A 20085-nucleotide genomic window follows, 5' to 3' on the forward strand; every position below is an offset into this window, starting at 1 on the left:
CTAGTCAACTGGTTGGGCCCTCTCTGCTCTGTGCCTCCCTAGCACCTTGCACTTCCCTCTCTGTGGTGGTTGGATGATGACTGCTCAAAGATACTGGGTCCTAATCTCTGGAACCTATTGATTTTATACAGAAAAGGAGTCTTTGCAGGTGTGATTAAATTAAGGATCTTGAAGTAGGAAGATTATTCTGGATCATCTAGATGGGCCCTAAATGCAATCACATGTCTGAATAAGAGGGGAGGCAGAAGGCAATTGAAGAGGGAAAGGCACACCTAGAAGATGAGGTGGTGTGAAACGGAGGCAGGGATTGGTCACAAGCCAAGGGATGCCAGCAGCCACCCAGGAGCTGGAAAAGGCCAGGGACAGATTCTCCCCTGAAGCCTTCGGAGGAAATTCAGAGCCCTAGGACACCCTAATTTCACCCTGTGATACTGATTTCAGAATTCTGCCCTCTGGGAATTTAACAGAACAAATTTCGAGACACCAAACTTGTGGTAATTTGTTGCAGCAGCCTCAGGAAACAAGTATCTATCACATCTGTATCAGTCAGGAGCCCATCAGGCAGCAGATGGCACAGGTAATAGAGCTAAGTGGGGGGAGGTGGAAGCACCCTATGGTTTATGATACCAAGTTGCCATCAGTGCTTCTGAGGGAGCAAGAGAAGACAGCAGTTACCAGAACTCAAAGATGGGCTGTCTGGGGAGAACTCCCCAGTAGGAGCCAGGGCCCTCAATGGAGGGACACAGCCAATTCAACGTGACCAGGAGAAAGACAGCTGGGGAACAAGTGTCCCAGCCTTATCCTCCCTCCAATCTCAAATTTCCCCAGAAGCCACAGGCAAGGGAGTCTTTTCCTGCATTCCACAAAAGTCAGAGCACACAGCAAGCTGGAAGGTGCTGGTGGAGAGTGAATCATTAGAGGAAAACAGATGACATCCTGCACAACATGGATTGTTCTATTGCAATTGCTCATTTAATCATCTGATTCTTCCACTCTGCCTTAAACACCACGAGTGTGACCACCTCATCCGTCCTCTGTATTATGAATCCCAGTGCCTGGCACAGTGGCATAGTGTCAGGCCCAAACTGCAACTTTATAAATACTTACTGAACAAAACTAATTAATAAAATACAGACAAATAAGAGGCTCCCCACATAGGATCTAGTCTTCTATTTCTGGTCTCATTTTCCATGATTTCCCTTCATGAACATTTTGCTGGAAGCCAGAATGAACCACTAAATAAAACCCAACAAGGATTATTTTTTCCCACCTCTATACCTCTCCTTGGGCCATTTCCTCTTCCTAAGCCACTGTCACCACATCTACAGAATTTCTATTACACTTTGAAGATCATCTTACATGCTACTTCCTCCATGATGTCTGTCTGGACCACCTTGTCAAAAATGATCTCTTCCTTCTTGGCATTCTTTCAGGCCTTACTTGTTTACTTGTAGTTCCCTTGTATCAGTAACATTTTATTGTTGTGTCTTGTTGATATGCCTGCAGTATAGTAAGTTAACTCAAAGACCACAGTTCCCTGGAGAGCAGCCTCTCAGTCTCATATTATGAATCCTAAACAGGATTTAGCCAATGACTTTAAGAAGTCAGTTCACGATTAACATTGTTGAACAAATAAATTAACTGGAATCTTTCTGGTAATTACCATTTCATGGTCACTTATTTATCCTTAGTCTCTCCTTGGTTTTACTATGAAAGCAAAAAGAATCTTTGAATGTCAATTCTATTTCTTTCACTAACAATGGTTTTATTATTTAATAAATATTTTCTTTGATGCAAGAAAAGGCTTGCAAACAAAGTTTAGGTTCTTGCTCTTGAATTATGTAGTTAATACTTCATAATAGTACTGTGTGTTTTATTGCGAAGCATCATTTTGGTGGATTTGCCCCAGGGGTGGTGGGTGATAGAAGTAAGGGCAATAACAGATCTTTAGGACCACTCTGGCATTTCTGAGGTTTGCTTCAGCTATGAATTTACTAGTTTTTGGCGTTCCTCAGAAAAATTTAAAACTGAGTTTTAGTCTAATTGCATATAAAAAAAAAAAAACAGCTATTGGGATTCAAAGGAGTGGCATGTATACTAACAGAGTTCTATGACATCTCAATACAAGTTATATTCAAGGAACAAATACCAGACTCAAGAAGGCTAAAATGACATATTCTGCTGCAAAGTGAATATACCTCTTAACTTCAGAGTAAACATTTAGAACAATCCTTACCCATGATTTCCAGGAATATTTAGCAACACCTACAATAGTCTATAAAATTTACTGTCTCATTTTACTATGGTATCACCTTAAAAGAGAATATAGAGCTGAGTATATCTCCCGAAGGACTATTAGAAAGGATGGTATGAATACTTAACATATTGACTTTATTGCTGTCAAAAAATAAACGCATACTTTCACACATAAAAGCTATGTACTTCAGTAACTATATTTTGTAAATGACTGCAGCACCATAATGACATCCCAGAAAAGCTTATATTTGAATGTCTTTCGAAATGTTTCAGCTCTTTAATATTTGAATGGCTTATAAATGTTTATCTGCGTTGTGTTTTCCTTCTGAAACCTAGCAAGCTTACTTTGTTGCAATGCGTAAGTCAATATTTGCATATGGATGTGGGTAAACACAGCTTTGCAATAGATTCATTTAGACGCAATGGGCAGAATAAAATATATATTTTCTAAAGAAGCAGATCCTCTTGGCTATTCACTTAGGGCTCAAAAGCAAATGAATGTTCAATGTTTCACAGCTATTTAAGCCAGTGGGGACTTAATAGCTAAATTTCTAAAGAAGAAATAACGTGATTTAAAAAGGAAGAACCTTGTAAACTTACTTGGAACTGAAGTGGCTCATTCTTTGAGCATGGAGGCACCATGCTCTCTACTTTGCAAGGCCTGATGAGGATACTATTATTGAATTGGGACTTGGGACTTTTATACTCAGTAGTCAAAGCATCTGGGTCCCAAGAAAACCTAAATAAGACCAAGTTGATGCTAGCTAGTACCGTTAACTCATCAAATTAATTGTACAGGAGAGTAAAACAGAATATCCCAAACTTATTTACATAGATGTATATAGATTATAAAAGCCTCTCCCCCTAATATTCATTTGTTGTGGTATAAATGGGTCCTCTGTACATTGCAAAAATATCCCAGATTTCTCAAATTAAGGCTTCCACCATCCTTTTGAAGATTCTAAATCACTTAACATTTAATACCAGTGCATCATTTCAGTTATGCCCAAGAATTATACAAGGGACTAGCAGAGATGTCCTAAAACAATGAACCCGTTAAAGAGAATGAGACAAAGGAACACCTATGTCTAAAGAAACAGATCCGCTTGCCTATTCACTTTGGGCTCAAAGAGTTTCAAGTTCCGGCATTTTAAGATAATGGCAAACCCTAGCAGCAAAGGAGAGAGGGAGATTTACAAGGTTTCCTGCTCGACCTCATAATTTCTTCCATTTTGTGTTACTATTAGACTTCAGGATGTATAAACAGGCACTAGAAATAAATGAATATGTAGAGAGAGAGAGACAGAGAAAGGTACATATAGAAAGACAGTAAATCCAAGCATAGGTTCTTTAAAAAGGCAAAAAAAATTAATTCCACACTTAGGAACTCCCCAGCCTACTAGTGGAAGCAACACATGAGCATTAGGAGTTACCAGTTTTTGTTTGTGGAGAGAAGCAATTCCAGGTGAGTGATCAGGCAATGCTTCACAGAGAAGGTAATGGAGGTAGGCCCGGGAACATAAATATTATTTGGGCTTATAGACATAAGGAGAGACTGCATTGCTGAAAATGTAAGTAACATAATAATAAGGCGATGAAGATGATGATAGTGTAGTTATTATGTATCAGTCAACAAACTCAGGTGTGCAATAAATGTTTATTTTTCCTGAACCAACTTATGACTACAAACTCCTTTTGCTAGGTGTTAATCTCTCTTGAGTCCTCAATCCTTTCAACCTAGGGTTATGCCAAAGTTCTAAAACTTCCAAGGTAACAAGGGTACCTCCTTCGTAGCAGATCACCTTCCCCTACCAGTGCTTGCTTGCGCACTGACTGTCTTTACCCACATGATCTCTTGAGACTGTCATTTTGCTATTTCCTTGTAGGCTTTTGATACAATCTCTGGAAAGGCTAGAATTTGCCTGAATCCATTCGCTTCAGGTCCTACCATTCCTCCAGGCATTCATGATGGGAAAGGGCAGGTTTCTACTGCTTGTAAGAACCAGACTCTCTTTGCTTCCTAAGACTTTCTCCTTATCTGCAGGCATTCCATACTCCTCTTCTCATTTCCCTCAGAAGCCTTCCTAAGGTCTTCACCGTTCTCCTCAAAAGTCAAGGTCTATGTGAAACAAAATCCAGAAAGACTTGACTAAAATCTACCTCTGTCTCCTCCCCTAAATCCTGATAGAGGGAAGAAGAATATAAAGGAAAACATGATAAAACTTAGTATCTCAATAAAGTATCTGGATCTTATCTGGTATTTACTAAGCATTTGCCCAGTTTCTGCCCTGCACTTCTCTCAATCCTCTTGACATAGATCAGGAAGATACTCTTATCTCCACTTTATAAATGAATGGTGTTGAGTAACTTGCCCAAGGCCGCACAGCAGGTAAATGACAGAAGTAGGAGGAACCTGGCTTCAGAGCTTGCACATGATGCCACTGCACCCGCTGCCTCCTCTGGCTATGGACAACGACGAAAAAGGGAGTAATCTCAAGAGGCAAAAAACACACCAGAAAAGTAAAAAATACTGGATGATTGAAGGTAAACTGCAAACAATGATGCTAAGGACAAAGTTGAGGGCAAATTGTGAAAATCTTAAAACAGCCTTTGTTTGCAGGTGACAAGATTTTCTGTGAAGAAGATCTGAAAAGAATTGGCCAAAAGTACTTTTGAGACTAATAAATAGTTTTAGCAAGTTTGCAGGATATAAAGTTAATATTCAGAAGTCAACAACTTTTGTATGTACCAGCAATGAACAAGCAGAACTAGAAATAAAAAACACTATCATTTATCTTGGCACTCCCCAAAATAAGGTACTTCAGTATAAATTTAACAAAACATGTACAAGATCTATATAAGGAAAACCATGCACTCTGATGAAAGAAATCCAAGAACTAAATACATTAGAAGATATTTCATGTTTAAGAATAGAAAGACTTGGCCGGGTGCAGTGGCTCACACCTGTAATCTCAGTACTTTGGGAGGCCAAGGCAGGCAGATGATCACCTGAGGTCAGGAGTTCGAGACCAGCCTCTCCAACATGGTGAAACCCCATTTCTACTAAAAATACAAAAATTAGCCTGGAGTGGTGGCATGCACCTGTAATCCTAGCTACTCAGAAGACTGAGGCAAGAGAATCACTTGAACCCAGGAGATGGAGGTTACAGTGAGCCAACGTTATGCCACTGCACTCCAGCCTGGGCAACAGAGTGAGACACTGTCTCCAAAAAAACAAACAAACAAAACACACAATAGAAAGACTCAGTATTTGCCAAGATGATCTATAAGCTTAATGCAATCCCAATCAAAATTTTAGTAACTACTCTGTGGATATCAACGAACTGATTCTAAAGCTTATACAAAGAGGTAAAAGACCCAGATGATCAACACAATATTGAAGAACAACAAAGTTGAATAATTGACACTACTGGATGTCAAAACTTATTATAAAGCTACATAAATCAAGACAGTGTGATATTGGCAAAAGGATAGACAAGTTGATCAATGAAACAGAATGGAGAGCTCAGAAATGGACCCACATAAATGTAGTCAACTGATCTTTGACAGAGAATCCCAGGCAATGCAATAGACCAAAGATAGTCTTTTCAACAAGTGGTGCTGTAACAAATGGACTTCCACAACCAAAAAATGAACCTATACACTGACCTTACATTCTTAACAAAAATTAACTGAAGATGTATTATCGACTTAAATGTAAGATGCAAAATTATAAAACTCCCAGGAGATAATCTAGATGACCATGAGTATGGCAATGAGTTTTTAGATAGAACAGCAAAGGCATGATCTGTGAAATAATTGATAAGCTGGACTTCATTCAAATTTGAAATTTCTGTTCTATGAAAGATATCATCAAGAGAATGAGAAGACAAGCCACAGACTTGGAGAAAATCTTTGCATGAGACCCACCTAATGGACTGTTGTCCAAAATATACAAAGAATTATTAAAACTCAATATGAAAATGAACCCAGTTTTCAAAATGAGTAAAAGACCTGGACACCTCACAAAAAAAAATATACAGATCATGAATAAGCATGTACAAAGATGCCTCATTAAGGAAATGCAAATTAAAGCAACAATGAGATACCACTACACACTTATTAGAATGGCCGAGATCCAGAGCACTGACAGTACCAGACATGCTGGAGAGGATATGGAGCAACAGGACCTCCCTTTATTGCTGGTGGGAATGTAAAATGGTACGGTCACTTTGGAAGCTAGCTTTGGTACTTCCTTACAATACAGTAGTACCCTCTTACCCATGAAGGATACGTTCCAAGACCCCCAGTAGATGCCTGAAACCTCAGGTAGTACCAAGCCCTATATATACTATGTTTTTCCCATATATGCATACCTATGATAAAGTTTATAAATTAGGCACATAAAAGATTAACAATAATAAAAGAGAGCAATTATAGCAATATACTGTAATAAAAGTTGTGCAAATGTGGTCTCTCTGTCAATATCCTATTGAACTGTATTCACCTATTTTCAGACCATGGCTGAACCATGGTAACTGAAACCATGAGAAGCAAAACCAGATAACGGGGGACTACTGTAGTTTTACCAGTGTGATTCTGCACTTATGCTCTTTTTTATTCACCCAAGTGCGTTGAAAACTTATGTCCACACGAAAACCTGCACAAGGATGTCTCTATCAGCTTTATTTATAATTGCCAAAATTTGGAAGCAACAAAGACATCCTTCAGTAAGTGAATAGAAAAAGGGATATTCTATCATCTGGTGCATCCTGACAATAGATTATTATTCAGCACCTGAATAATAGATTATTACTCAGTACTAAAAAGCAATAAGCTAACAAGCCATGGAAAGATATGGAGGAAGCTAAGATGCCTATTACTGAAAGAAGACAATCCGAAAGGCTGCATATTACATGATTCAAACTATATCACATTCTGGAAAAGTCAAAACTATGAAGACAGTAAAAAGATCAGTGGTTTCCAGAGGCCAGTGGAAAGGAAGGGTTGACTAGACAGAGCACAGAGCATTTTTAGGACAATGAAACTATTCTGTACGATAATATTACTGTAGATACAAGTCATTATATGTTTTTCAAAACCCATAGAATGAGCTGCAATGTCAGCTAAGAACTTGAGTGATAATGATGTGTCTATGCATGTTCATCAGGTATAACAGATGTACCACTCTGATGTGAGGTGTTGATGGGGGGGAGACTGTGCATGGGACGGGGGCAGAGGATGCATGGGAACTCTGTACTTTCTGCTCAATTTTGGTGTGAATCTAAAACTGTTCTAAAAGATAAAAAAATCCTAGGAGGCCTAGTTATAGTTACTACTTTATTTGCAATCAGTGGTGATCCACTGAAGAATTCTACAAACACAGAAGTTATATAGTTCTGCCTCCAAAGGTTAATCTGGGGGCAATGCACACAGTAAGGATGGGAAGAGAGAGGGAGAAGGAAACAGACTCCCCATGTGACTGTTCACTAACTGGTCTATGTAGAAGATTGCAAGGGGCTGAATAAGGCTGTAGCCCTGGAATGAAGGGATGGGAAGAGAGATTAATGACATCACCGTGATGGGACACACATGGCTTGGCATCTGGTTAGATGCCACCATTCAAACATGAGAACAAGAGGAAAAGTAAAAGGGAACAAAAAGTCCTATGGAATGTGAAGAATGATGTTGCCAATAAAAGAAGTATAGGACACAGGAGGAAATTAAGGATCTAACATGGTTCCGTAATTCAGTTAATGCGCATTCTACAAGATTTCTAGAGTACGATTCTAGACTGATATGCCTAAATCACATTCCCATGGTACACAAATGAGGAGTTTTGCAGATGTTTTCTACGACCGCCTAACAAGCAACTAATCTTTCCACTTGCTCGGTAGCTGGGACCCCTGGAAACAGCAAGTGATGCTCTGCAGAAACCAGTTCCTCTGCCTCGGAGGGAGAAAATTGGTTAAATCAATCACACACAGCTAACCTAAGAAGCTGTGCTCAGGGAGAAAGTTGTGCTGTCAGGGAGAGGGAGTTGGATTTTAAATCAAAGGACCTGAGTTTGAAGTGCCATTTCTGCCACTTAATGAACTTGAACCTGAAATAAGTTATTCTCCTATCTTCAGTTTCTTCTTATTTAAAATGTGAATACTAATGCGTGTCTCATATGATTGTAATGAGAATCAATGGAGTGCTCTATGTGAAGGGGTTTTGTAAAGAGCCACGCAAAAGTGAAGGATTTAAAGTTATTTCTACTCAGCAGGGTGAAAATCTCATAATTGATTGTAGTTTCTGGATGGAAAAGAATTCACGAAAAGGAGGGAAATAAGTTTTATGTTCACCAAAGCAATTTCATGTTGCTGAATTCATTATGCATACACAGTCATCCCTCAGTATTACAAGGGATTGGTTGCAGGACCCCAGTGTACACCAGAATCCACACATACTCAAGTTCTGCCATCATTTCTGAGGAACCTGTGTACAGGAAAAGTAAGCCCTCTTTACACAAGGGTTTTGGATCCTGCAAATACAGTATTTTTGATCTGGGTTCATTTGAAAAAATATCCACACATTAGTTGGACTGGCACAGTTCAAAACCACATTGTTCAAGGGTCAACTGTACATGCAGCACTGTTAAGATGCCCTCTTTTGGCACAGAATAATAAAGGGTACCATTCCTGATCAAAAAGTCAAAATACTTAGGTCAGAGATGGCCCTGTTATGCATATCCATCTTAGGAACTCAGAAATATTTGTGACAATCCCATGGACATTCATTTACAGGAGAGTACCTAATTCTTCTAGAAGAAACTATTAAAACATTTCAGGATTTGTGGTCCAAATTCCATATCAGCATGCAGAAACAAATCCTGAAGATGGCTGCAATCACAATTCCTAGGAAGCCCCCATGGTTCTAACCTGCTCAGCAGAGTGTTATAAACAAGCATGAGGTATCTCCTGAAAATCACGTTCTTGGCTAGCAAGGCCATTTCCTGGTCTTTGATAGAATAACATGGTGGCATGTAGTCATGAGAACCAGATAAAAAAATGTCCCTCTGAATTAGAGCCTCCCCCACCACTGATGTGGAGTCCTACCCTCTGCTCTGAGCTGGTTTCCCTGGTACCTCCATGATCTATCACCTTGGTCCTCCTGCCCCCGATTAGTTCTGCTGGATTACCTGCAGATTTAGACATCAGTACCATTATTCAAAACCATCTGATTCAGCTAACATTGATGTATAACAAAATGCATCCAAACTTAATGGTTGACAAAAACCACCATTTATTACTTCTTACACGTCTGTGGACTGGGGAGCAGTTCTGCTCATGGAGGCTGGGCTTAGATAATCTTATCAGAGGCCGTGCATGCATTGGGATTCAGTTGGCAGGTTCCTGGGGACTGGCTACTCTGTGATAGTCCTGACTGGGACAGCTTGGCTCTAAATACATGCTTCACATCCTTCTAGCAAGCTAGCCTAGGTATTTTCTCATGGCAAGAGCAGGGTCCAAGAAAGAAAGAGGAAACCTGAAAGCATTATTTTCAAGCCTCGGCTTGCACCATGACCATGCTGTCAGACACCAGCTATTATATAATACTCTCTGGAGATGAGTCCCAACTTACTTCTCTCTCAAGTAGTTTTTATTTAGAAAATGAGAATGGTAGTGTACATATTGCTTCATAACTTATTTTTATTTATCAATATATAATCAATTTATTTGCTATTATAACATATTCCTCTAGAGCAAGGATCAAATCTTGCCTACTGCATGCATTTTTATAGCTTGTGAGCTAAGACTGGTTTTTACATTTTAAATGGTCAGGGGGTGAAGAAAAAGAATATAATTTTGTGGTGAAAGAAAACTGTATGAAATTCCAACTTCAAGGTCCATAAATAAGTTTTACTGGAATACAGCCACAGCCATTCATTATGTGTTGTGTATGGCTGCTTTCTCACTACAACAGCAAAGTTAAATCGTTGCAGTTAGGGAGCACATAGACCCCAAAGCCCAATATATTTACTACCTGGCCCTTTACAGAAAATGTTTGCCAACCCTGATTCTACAGTGTGACTTCCAAAGGCTGAACAGTGATGTGATTTTTCTTTTGTGTCAGTACTGTCAAGATCTAAGTTACAAATGTTGAATATGAAGGTCGTGCTCAATTTTTAGTATTATAGATAACAACTCTCAAAAGGAAATATGTGCATTTCTGAATTATTCATTAGTTCAATTCTTAGAAATGGAATTATTGAGGGAAAAGATAAGCACATTTTAAGGCTTTGATGCATACTGCCACCTTGACATACCTTTAAGATAGATATAAAATCATTTAAAACATAATTTTATATCCACTTCTTAAGAATTATTTTCATTAGGAATGGATATGGGATTTACTCAAAGAACATTTTGATCCATTGAGATATCATCTGATTTTTCCTTTTGCTTAATGATATAATCAGATTTCTTAAATAAAAAAAAAAAGTTTTTACTTTCTTATTTAATCACCTTTGAATGCAAAATAAAAGATTTATTGAAAGATTTTATTTAACACAAAATCATGTGAATAACTTCTCCATAAGTTATCACTACCCATCAGGACTCCACTTCTACATTTCTGAGATGGAGAGCTTAGACACTTTGCCTCCAGTTCCTCCTGGCTTCCCATGAAATGTACAGCAAGGCCACATCAGGCCTCACTCACTGATATGGTTTGGCTCTGTGTCCCCACCCAATCTTACCTTGAATTATAATAATCCCCACATGTCAAGGGCAGGGCCAGGTGGAGATAATTGGATCATGGGGTCAATTTTCCCCATACTGTTCTCATGGTAGTGAATACATCTCATGAGATCTGATGGTTTCATAAATAGGAGTTCCCCTGCACAAGCCCTCTTGCCTGCCTCCATGTAAGACATGACTTTGCTCCTCATTTACCTTCCACCATGATTGTAAGGCCTGCCCAGCCATGTGGAATTTTGAGTCCATTAAGACTCTTTTTCATTATAAATTACCAAGTCGCAGGTATGTCTTTATTAGCAGCATGAAAACTGACTAATAAACTCACTACTTTGTAACTTTCTGTCATCCAAGGGAAGAACCCTTACCATTTTAGGGATTTACGACTTAAGTGGCCCATATGAGTTTTTGCTAAATGCCATTGATTCAAAGCAGCAAAATTCTGGTTCCAGGCAGACTATTCTCAATCTGGCCATGGTCTGAGCTCCTCGCCAGCCCACACACTGAATGAGAAGGGACCAGGGTCACCAGCGTCTCCTCTAATAGTTTCCTGTGATAGCTCTTTTGCTTTCCCAGGGAGGCAATCAGCCCAGCAGCCCTTGGCACCATCGCTTAGCTGAGTGGCAGTTATGATAAATAACAGAATTTTATTAGACTTTTTGGCATATTGATAATCCTCTACAGTATTTTGGGGTCAATGCAGGTTTTTCTAACAGTTTGTATTTCAGATAGATTCTGGGAGGGAAGAGTTTGACACCTGTGCCCAAGTCAACATCCTTTCCAAAAGATTTCCTAAAAGGCAAATTTATGTTAGGTTGTGATTATATGAGCATGAAGAGAGTTTTGAAAGGAAGTTCAGGGAAGTAAAGACAGAGGGAAGAAAAAGCTGACCAAAAAAGAACATAGAGACCCATCTTTCAACCAAGTTAAAATTACATACTTAATAACAGAAAAGGCCTGAAAGAAGGCACCATCTCAGCATAAACTTATTAAATAAGATCTAAAAATTACCCAGACAGTAACAGAAATGTTTCCTTGGCCATGCTGGTGGTCAAGAGATTGTTGCCAGCCTCTTAGGCAGAAATAATTGAAGAAGGAATTATTTCCCACAGTATTCTTCAATGTACGTAGACTAAATTATAGAGCATTCCCACTTTTTAAAAAAACATAATTTGTTTCAAAACTATATATCTGTGATAGTGAGCCACACCTATGAGATAGCTTTCTCTTAATGTGCTAGACCAGTACCCTTCTCTACCTGTTGATGGCTTGCCCAGTAGCAAGAGGCTTCTCTATCTTTTACCAATCACCCAAGTATTTTATTTCTCTGTTCCCTCTATCCCTACTTATTGTTCCCCCCAAAGTTTGCATCCCAATACTCTTTATTTTTTTCTACAGTATTCTGTAGGATATTTACAGGTATCCTCTGAATAGCTTGGGCTAAATTCAGTCTTCTTTTTACCCTCAAAGTTAGACCCAACCAGGACATTTATTGGATAGATGAACAAACATCGTAATGCAAAAAGAAAGGAGCGTTAAGTGTGAGCTAAAGATCATGAAAGGCAGGCCCAGAATCAAAATCTAGTGAGATCACATTCAAATGCCAAATTCTAAGGACAACCCCCAAATCACAAATGTGATTTTGAGGCCAGATTCAGAAGCCAGAAAACAAGTGATAAGAACAGGAGGCAGTAAGAAAAAAGACGTTCCAGGTCAACTCCTATTACCATCTTCGGAGTAAACATGGCTTACATTTACTGTATGCTGGGAGGATCAGGCTATCTTAAGATAAAGATAGTCCAAGTGGATACATGTTGGGGGAAGCAGCAGTGGAGAAAGGGTTTACAGTGTGCCTACATAAACTGGTTATACGTATAAAAGAAATCAGGAACAATAAACTGCAGAAGGCCAGAAGAGGCCTCTCGGGAGGAAGGCCTCTCCATACCTCATGTTCCAGTGCAGGGTGACCTAAGCTCTGTTACCATAAACACTGTGCTCAAGGACATGAAACCCCTTCGTAGCACAGAGACGTAACCAGACTCATAAGCTCTTTGTAAGGCCCAAGTTCCACCAGCTGCACATAGATAATAGGCTAAAGATAACCACATTGTCTTGTTTCGTGAAACTCCCAAACCACCACTGTTATCAATCTTTAGAATGACACACAAGTTCCGGCTCATTGATTCAGTTCTGGCTCACTGATTCATCTCACCATGACGTCACCCTCTCCCCACCATCACTCCACCCCTACCCTGTAGATCAAAGTGACTGTAAACAATAAATAGTGTGAGAGATCAGAGCTTGGGGCCTTCACTGCCTCGAGTAACAAGTGATGGCCCCCTGGTCCCACTTTCACTCTTAATCTGTCTTTTTCTCAATCCTTTGTCGCCACCGAACTTGGGATACCCATGGGTGATGTGGGGGCTGGTTCCCTACAGATACAGAGTTTCAACTACATATAAGATTTAGCAAATTCCAGAGGATATTTCTGTAAATCTGAATAATCAATACAATAATTATCTGTCTTAGTCTGTTCAGGCTATTATTTAAAAATACCATAAACTAGGTAACTTATAAACAACAGAAATTTATTTCTTACAGTTCTGGAGGCTACAATGTCCAAGACCAAAGCACCCACAGATTGGGTGTCTGGTGAGAGTGTCTGCTGTCTCAGGATGGCACCTTCTTGCTGTGTTCCCATATGGTAGAAGAGGGCAAGGCAGTTCTCTGGGATCTCTCTCAGAAGAGCACCAATCACCTCTTAATACCATCACCTTGGGGATTAGGGTTTCAATATATGAATTTTGGGGAAACATAAACATTCAGACTATTCCAACTATAAAATATAAATTTACTTCAAAATGTTATAAGCAAAAATGATTTTCTATCTTATCTTGGCCCACATGAAAATTATATGTTTATCCTTGCATATTTTAAAAGGTTGGAAATTACCATCTTTGAATTCACTCAACTACAACTTAAGTACTATGTATATTAGAATCAGTCATTAGAAGTGATTAACATGTAATTATTCTGTGTAATAATTTGAAGCATACAGTGCCTCAAACACTCAGTTTCCTTCAAGGTCAAGCATAACTAACTCACAGGCTTGCTGAGAGCCCAAGATGAAATACTATCAACTTTTACAGAGTACTTATTTATTAAAATGATGCAAATGAGGTGATGATGAGGACTGAGAGGACATAAAACAATCCAAAATGATGTCTCCCAATATTCTCTCTCTCTCTCTCTCTTTCTCTCTCTCTCTCTCTCACACACACACACACACACAACATACACACACACACAACATACAATCACATGATAATTACAGACTATAACTTGGGAGGGATAAAGGTTGTTTAAAAATTAATTGGCAGGTCATCAGGCTCAGATGACTCCAGCACAAATACACAAAGAATACAAGTAAAACTGACTAAAGAAGGGCAAATGATATCAATGCCAATCCCCTGGCTGTAATATTATATAATAATTTTGCAAAATTGATCAATGGGGAAAACTGAGCAAAGAGTACAAGGGATCTCTCTGTATTATTTCCTACAACTGCATGTGAATCCACTCCACAATTATCTCAATAAAAGTTTTAAAAATAAGTAAATGTTAATCATAAATATGACTAAAGGCAAACCACGTTATATGTTAAATTCCCACATTGAAATATAGAAGTATTCAAATCAATTTTTTAAAAACAACATTATTTGTAAGAGACATATTTAAAAGAAGACAATAATCGAAAATAATACATGAAAATGCTTACAAAGATTAGGAAGTGTAACAATATTGATATCACAAAAATATAATGAGGGAAAAAATCAAACAGAATAATTCATGTAGATATAAAAGGAAAAGAAAACATACATGAACTAAATACAGCTCCCAAAATAAATGAAAAACTGACAGAAATACAAAAAGAAATAGAAAAGTGAATTAATGGGATGCAATTACAACTCTCTCAGAAACAGTGAGATCAAGTAAACAAAAGTTTAAGATAATTTGAATAACCAAAAAAGTCATCAGTATAGATAAGACAAAGGTATATAAAACTCTCTATCCGATTGAGCAAGCACATTACTTGAAAACATGTAGGAAAACAAGGATAAAATCTTATCCTCCATTAAGCCTCAGAGAAAAAGTTCATTACTTTCCAAACAACTGAAATCATGGATACCACATTCTCTGCAAGCAGCACGATAAAATTAAAAACAAAAGCCAGAAAAATTACACTCACTAGAAAAGCAAAACACCAAATCTTCCATGAAAGATACAAGAACAGAAAGTGCATGTACTTAGAAATCAATTTTGAGAGCACAAGTATGAAAACCCACAGGTTCTACATTAGTCAATTGCAAGATAAGCCCAAGACGATGTTAAGCGAAACATTTACAAATGCATAGATTAGAAAAGGCTGAAAATAAAAGTAGTATACAGTTCAGGATATTATTGAATTAGCAGTAAAAGATTGTTTTAAGATAGAAAAGAGGGAAATTAGAAACTTAAAATAAAAAACAATAGACATAGACATCATCATTAAAACTCTGAAAGGACTAAAAACATAAACCTTAGGCAGGCCTGAACAACAACAAATTGAAAACTCACACACATGTTTGAAACAGTTAAAGTCAAATTAAAGAAATGGGAGATTTTTAATTAGATTAATAGGTATAATTTATAATGAATTTGAGGTTTTATATAAAACATGATTTTCTAGGAAAGACAATCCATGAAAAACATTAAAAAGGCTTCACAGATATAATCTTTTAAAATGATACAAGGTCTTATCAGCAGTTTTTGAGGACAAGTTTTAATAAACTTTCAAATATCTGAAAATTCCAATGTTTCTAAGCTTTTCCAGAACACACAAGGGTGAAATAAAACCGTTTTTAGCTTACTTTATGCAAACAGATTAACCCAGTGCCCCTGAATCAAAATCAGAAAAAGAGAGCAAAGAGGGAGGACAAGAAGGAAAAAAAAAGATGGGATATTATAAGATTTAAAATGCAAAAATCCTAAATGAAATTTTTGCAAATGGAACCCATGAGTATGCAAAAAGGGTTTATCTCAGCAATGCAACTAGGATACCATATTAAATCTCTTAATGTAGCAAAATATATTTAAAGACAAAAAAGCTGTGTGATCCCTATAATAGTTAAAAATTTTAATCAAATTCAGTACAAATTCAGTACTATGTACTGAATTTGATTTAAAAATTTTCAGAGTAAGAAAAACTAGTAAACTAGGTAGAAAAAAAACTTTAATCAGATCAAATGAATCTGCCAGAACCTATAGTAAACAACCAAATTCATAGAGAAACATTATTAGTATTCTCATTAAATATATGAATAGATAAAGGAACTTGCTAATACCATTATTATGTGATACCATAATGTAGATTCCAGAAAATGTGGTTAAAAAGAAATTAAATAAAGGAAAAGATAGAAAGATGTTAGATCATATTGATATAGACACTACATTTGCTAAATTAAATTTCACCCAAAACAGTAACATGGAGAAAAGATAATAAAATACTTCCTATTCACAATGCAAGATGTTTAACCTGAACTTATATTTTTTTTAAATAAGGCAAAACAATACTGATGCCAGAAGAGAAAAATCAGTGAACCAGTGTTAAAACCAATAAATAGTCACAGTTACATCTGGGCATTTTTTTATATGCTAACTGTATCCTTTCAAATTAGTGAAGAAGACTAGGCAAATATAGTTATCAGATATATGCTCAAAGATATATAGGTAAAGGCAATAAACTCAGTATTCTTTACCTGAATGTTTAATAATCTAGAATACCACTCAGCATTAAAATTATATTACAAAATATTCAAGAAAATTTCCACAGTAACTGTTGTGTAATTTTTTCTTTTTTTTTTTTTTAGATGGAGTTTTGCTCTTATAGCCCAGGCTCGAGTGCAGTGGTGCAATCTCAGCCCCCTGCAATCTCTGCCTCCTGGGTTCAAGTGATTCTCCTGCCTTAGCCTCCCAAGTAGCTGAGGCTGCAGGCATCCACCACTATGCCCAGGTAATTGTTATATTTTTAGTAGAGACGGGGTTTCACCATGTTAGCCAGGCTGGTCTAGAACTCCTGACCTCAGGTGATCCGCCACCTGGGCCTCCCAAAATCCTGGGATTACAGGTGTGAGCCACCATGCCCTGCCATGTTGTATAATTTTTAAAAATAAAACAGTATTATCCGAGTCACGGCATCAAATAAATATATTTTTAAAAAAGAAAAAAACAGTATTTCGTTATTATAATTTCATGAATATAAAGATGTAAAAGACAGGTCATGCACAGAAAAAAAGGCGGGAAATATGTGAAAAAATTACAATGGTTATTTTGAGAGAATTCAGTTAACTGTGATTTTTATTATTTCTGTGTTTCCTTTTCCTTTTTTTTTTTTTTTTTTTTGATTTTGGTTTTACTCTGTCACTGAAGCTGGAGTGCAGTGGCACAATCTCAGTTCATGCCTCCACCTCTCAGATTCAAGTGATCCTCCCACCTCGGCTTCCCAATGTAGCTGGGATTCCAGGCACACACGACCACACCCAGCCAAATTTTTTAATTAATGTAAAGACAGGGTCTCTCTATGTTGCTGAAGCTGGTCTTCAATTTGTGGGCTCAAGCAATTCTCCTGCCTCGGCCTCCCAGAGGGCTGGGATTACAGGCATCAGCCACCATGCCTGGTCCTTTTCTGTCTTTCCTGACAATTACATTTGTAATTAGAAAATAAATTTTGATAATTGCAGCATTTTAGGAGGCCAAGGCGGGTGAATCACCTGAGGTCAGGAGTTGAAGTCCAGAATGGTCAACATGGTGAAACCCCGTCTCTACTAAATATAGAAAAATTAGCCAGGCATGGTGGCAGGCATCTATAATCTCAGCTACTTGGAAGGCTGAGGCAGGAGAATCGCTTGAACTCAGAAGGCGGAGGTTGCAGTGAGCCAAGATTGTGCCATTGTGCTCCAGCCTAGGCAACAAGAACAAAACTCGTCTCAAAAAAAAAAAAAAGAAGAAATTTTGAATTGACTTATTTTAGCTGAAATGACAATTTCTTTTGTGAACAGGAGAGGAAAAAAAACACTTATGATAGCATAAGTGAAAGAATATGTAAGATTCTCATGAAAAAAAAAATGTGAGACTATCTCATGAAAGAATATATGTGATTATATCATTTTATTCATTCAAAACTTTGCCTCATAAAAAGAATTGGCCAAGGAGTGAGTCTACGGTAAAATTTTAGGATGGGTATAAGGGTCTCTACCTCATTCATGTACTTGGCTTCAATAGGATGCATTATGTATTATGTATTAGCTGATAATATGTGTTGCAGGAGTCAACAAAGCAGATTTGTGGAAGCATAATTAGCTTCACAAGCAAAACAAAGCAAAAAAGCAATCAGAGGTGTTCTTGATCTTTAGCACAAATGTGGATGTGCTATTGTTTTCCCTGGAAGATCTGTTGAAAGGCTGTTTTATCTGCAAGGCTACTGTGTCTCAACTCACTTGGGTGCAACCGGGCTGGCAATGAGATGCAGGATGTCCTTCCAGGTAGCCACCTAATTTCTCTGCAGAAATACCCGTGAGCTGCCAAGCAGCGACTGTGCTGGTGCCAGCAATCTGGCAATTGAAAGCCAAATCTGTTATGACCCAAGGTAGGCAATGGTTAAGTAATGACAGCAGGAATTTCTCCAAATTCTGAGTTCTCTGCACCCTCCTGCTGATCACGGCTAGAGGAAAACTATGAACAGAAACAGCATTGGAGGGGGAAGCAAAAGCCAGTGCGGGGGACTGAATTGTGTCTCTCCAGAATTCATCTGTTGAAGTCCAACTCCTTAGTACCTCAAAACGTAACTATATTTGAAGACAAAGACCTTTAAAGAAGTGATTAAGATAAAATGAGGTCAGATGTGTGGTCCCAAATCCAGTTTGGCTGGTGTCCATATAAGAGGAGGTTAAGTCACAGGCAACACACGGACCAAGGGGCGACCCTGTGAGAACACAATGAGAAGATGGCCAGCTACTAGCCAAGGAGAGAGGCTTAGAACAAACCACAGCTATGGGTACCTTGATGTTTGATGTTTAGACTCCAGAACTGTGAGAAATAAATTTCTGTTCTCTAAGCCACCCAGCCTGTAGTATTTTGTTATGGCAGCACTAGCATACTAATACACCTAGAAACACTCAAATTTCAAAAAGCTCCTATAGTACTCCTCTCAAAAATATATATATATTAAAAATACATATCAAAGAAGAAAACAATCTTACTGTATCAACTCTAATTGTTTTTGGAAGATATCTTGGCTTCTTTACTTGCAAATAAAATAGCAAAAAATAAACTGTACGCACAGATGTATATATCTGGTGATGTGTTTTATACTTATTAGAAAGAGATTTGCCCTCCCTTTCTCATAAAACATGGTATGCTGTGATCCTTATCCCTAAAGTCATCTGTGGGACTCTGTCATGCAATGGTCTCTGAAGCTTTTCTTTGCAAGGAAATGAGATCACATCATCCATCATCCCACCAGTGAGGAAATTTTTTCTACAGTGTCCTTGACAATGTGGACAATCTCTGAGAGTGTACAGGTGCCCAAACACAGAGGACAGCTTCCTGCACTGACAGAATTCTAGTTTCCAAAAAGTTCATCCTAATATTCAGCTTAAACCCACACCCATTATTCCAAGTTCCACCTTCATATTTGCACTGAAAATGTTAACCCCTCCTTCATGTCCAGTGTCCCGGCTCTTCACATCTACTGCCTACCTTCCTTGAAGTACACTCTTTTTTGACTTTGTCTTACCTCTGGTAGTATCCACAGAGTCAACACCCTATGTCCCCTGAAATCCTCTAACAAAAAGGAAGCAAGAGATCAGCTTCTGGCATGACCACAGGAGGAGCTCAGCTGACCTGTTCCTCAGTGAAACTGTTTATACAAACACAGAATTTGAAGCCTCTGGAAATGGGCCTGATAATAAGCATCAAATGAAAAAACATCTATTCAAGAAAATCTGAGAAAATTCTGTAACAAAAGCAAGTCTGTGCCTGTATTCGGGAA

At 38.1% G+C, this 20085-nt stretch overlaps 1 pseudogene; it reads left to right on the plus strand.

The window, feature by feature from the left end:
- The first annotated feature begins 4721 nt into the window (after positions 1-4721).
- The window catches only part of LOC108300719, a 17739-nt pseudogene continuing 2375 nt past the window's right edge, over positions 4722-20085 (plus strand).

The sequence above is a fragment of the Cebus imitator genome, unplaced genomic scaffold (genome assembly GCF_001604975.1).
Source record: "Cebus imitator isolate Cc_AM_T3 unplaced genomic scaffold, Cebus_imitator-1.0 Scaffold29, whole genome shotgun sequence".
NCBI lineage: Eukaryota > Metazoa > Chordata > Mammalia > Primates > Cebidae > Cebus > Cebus imitator.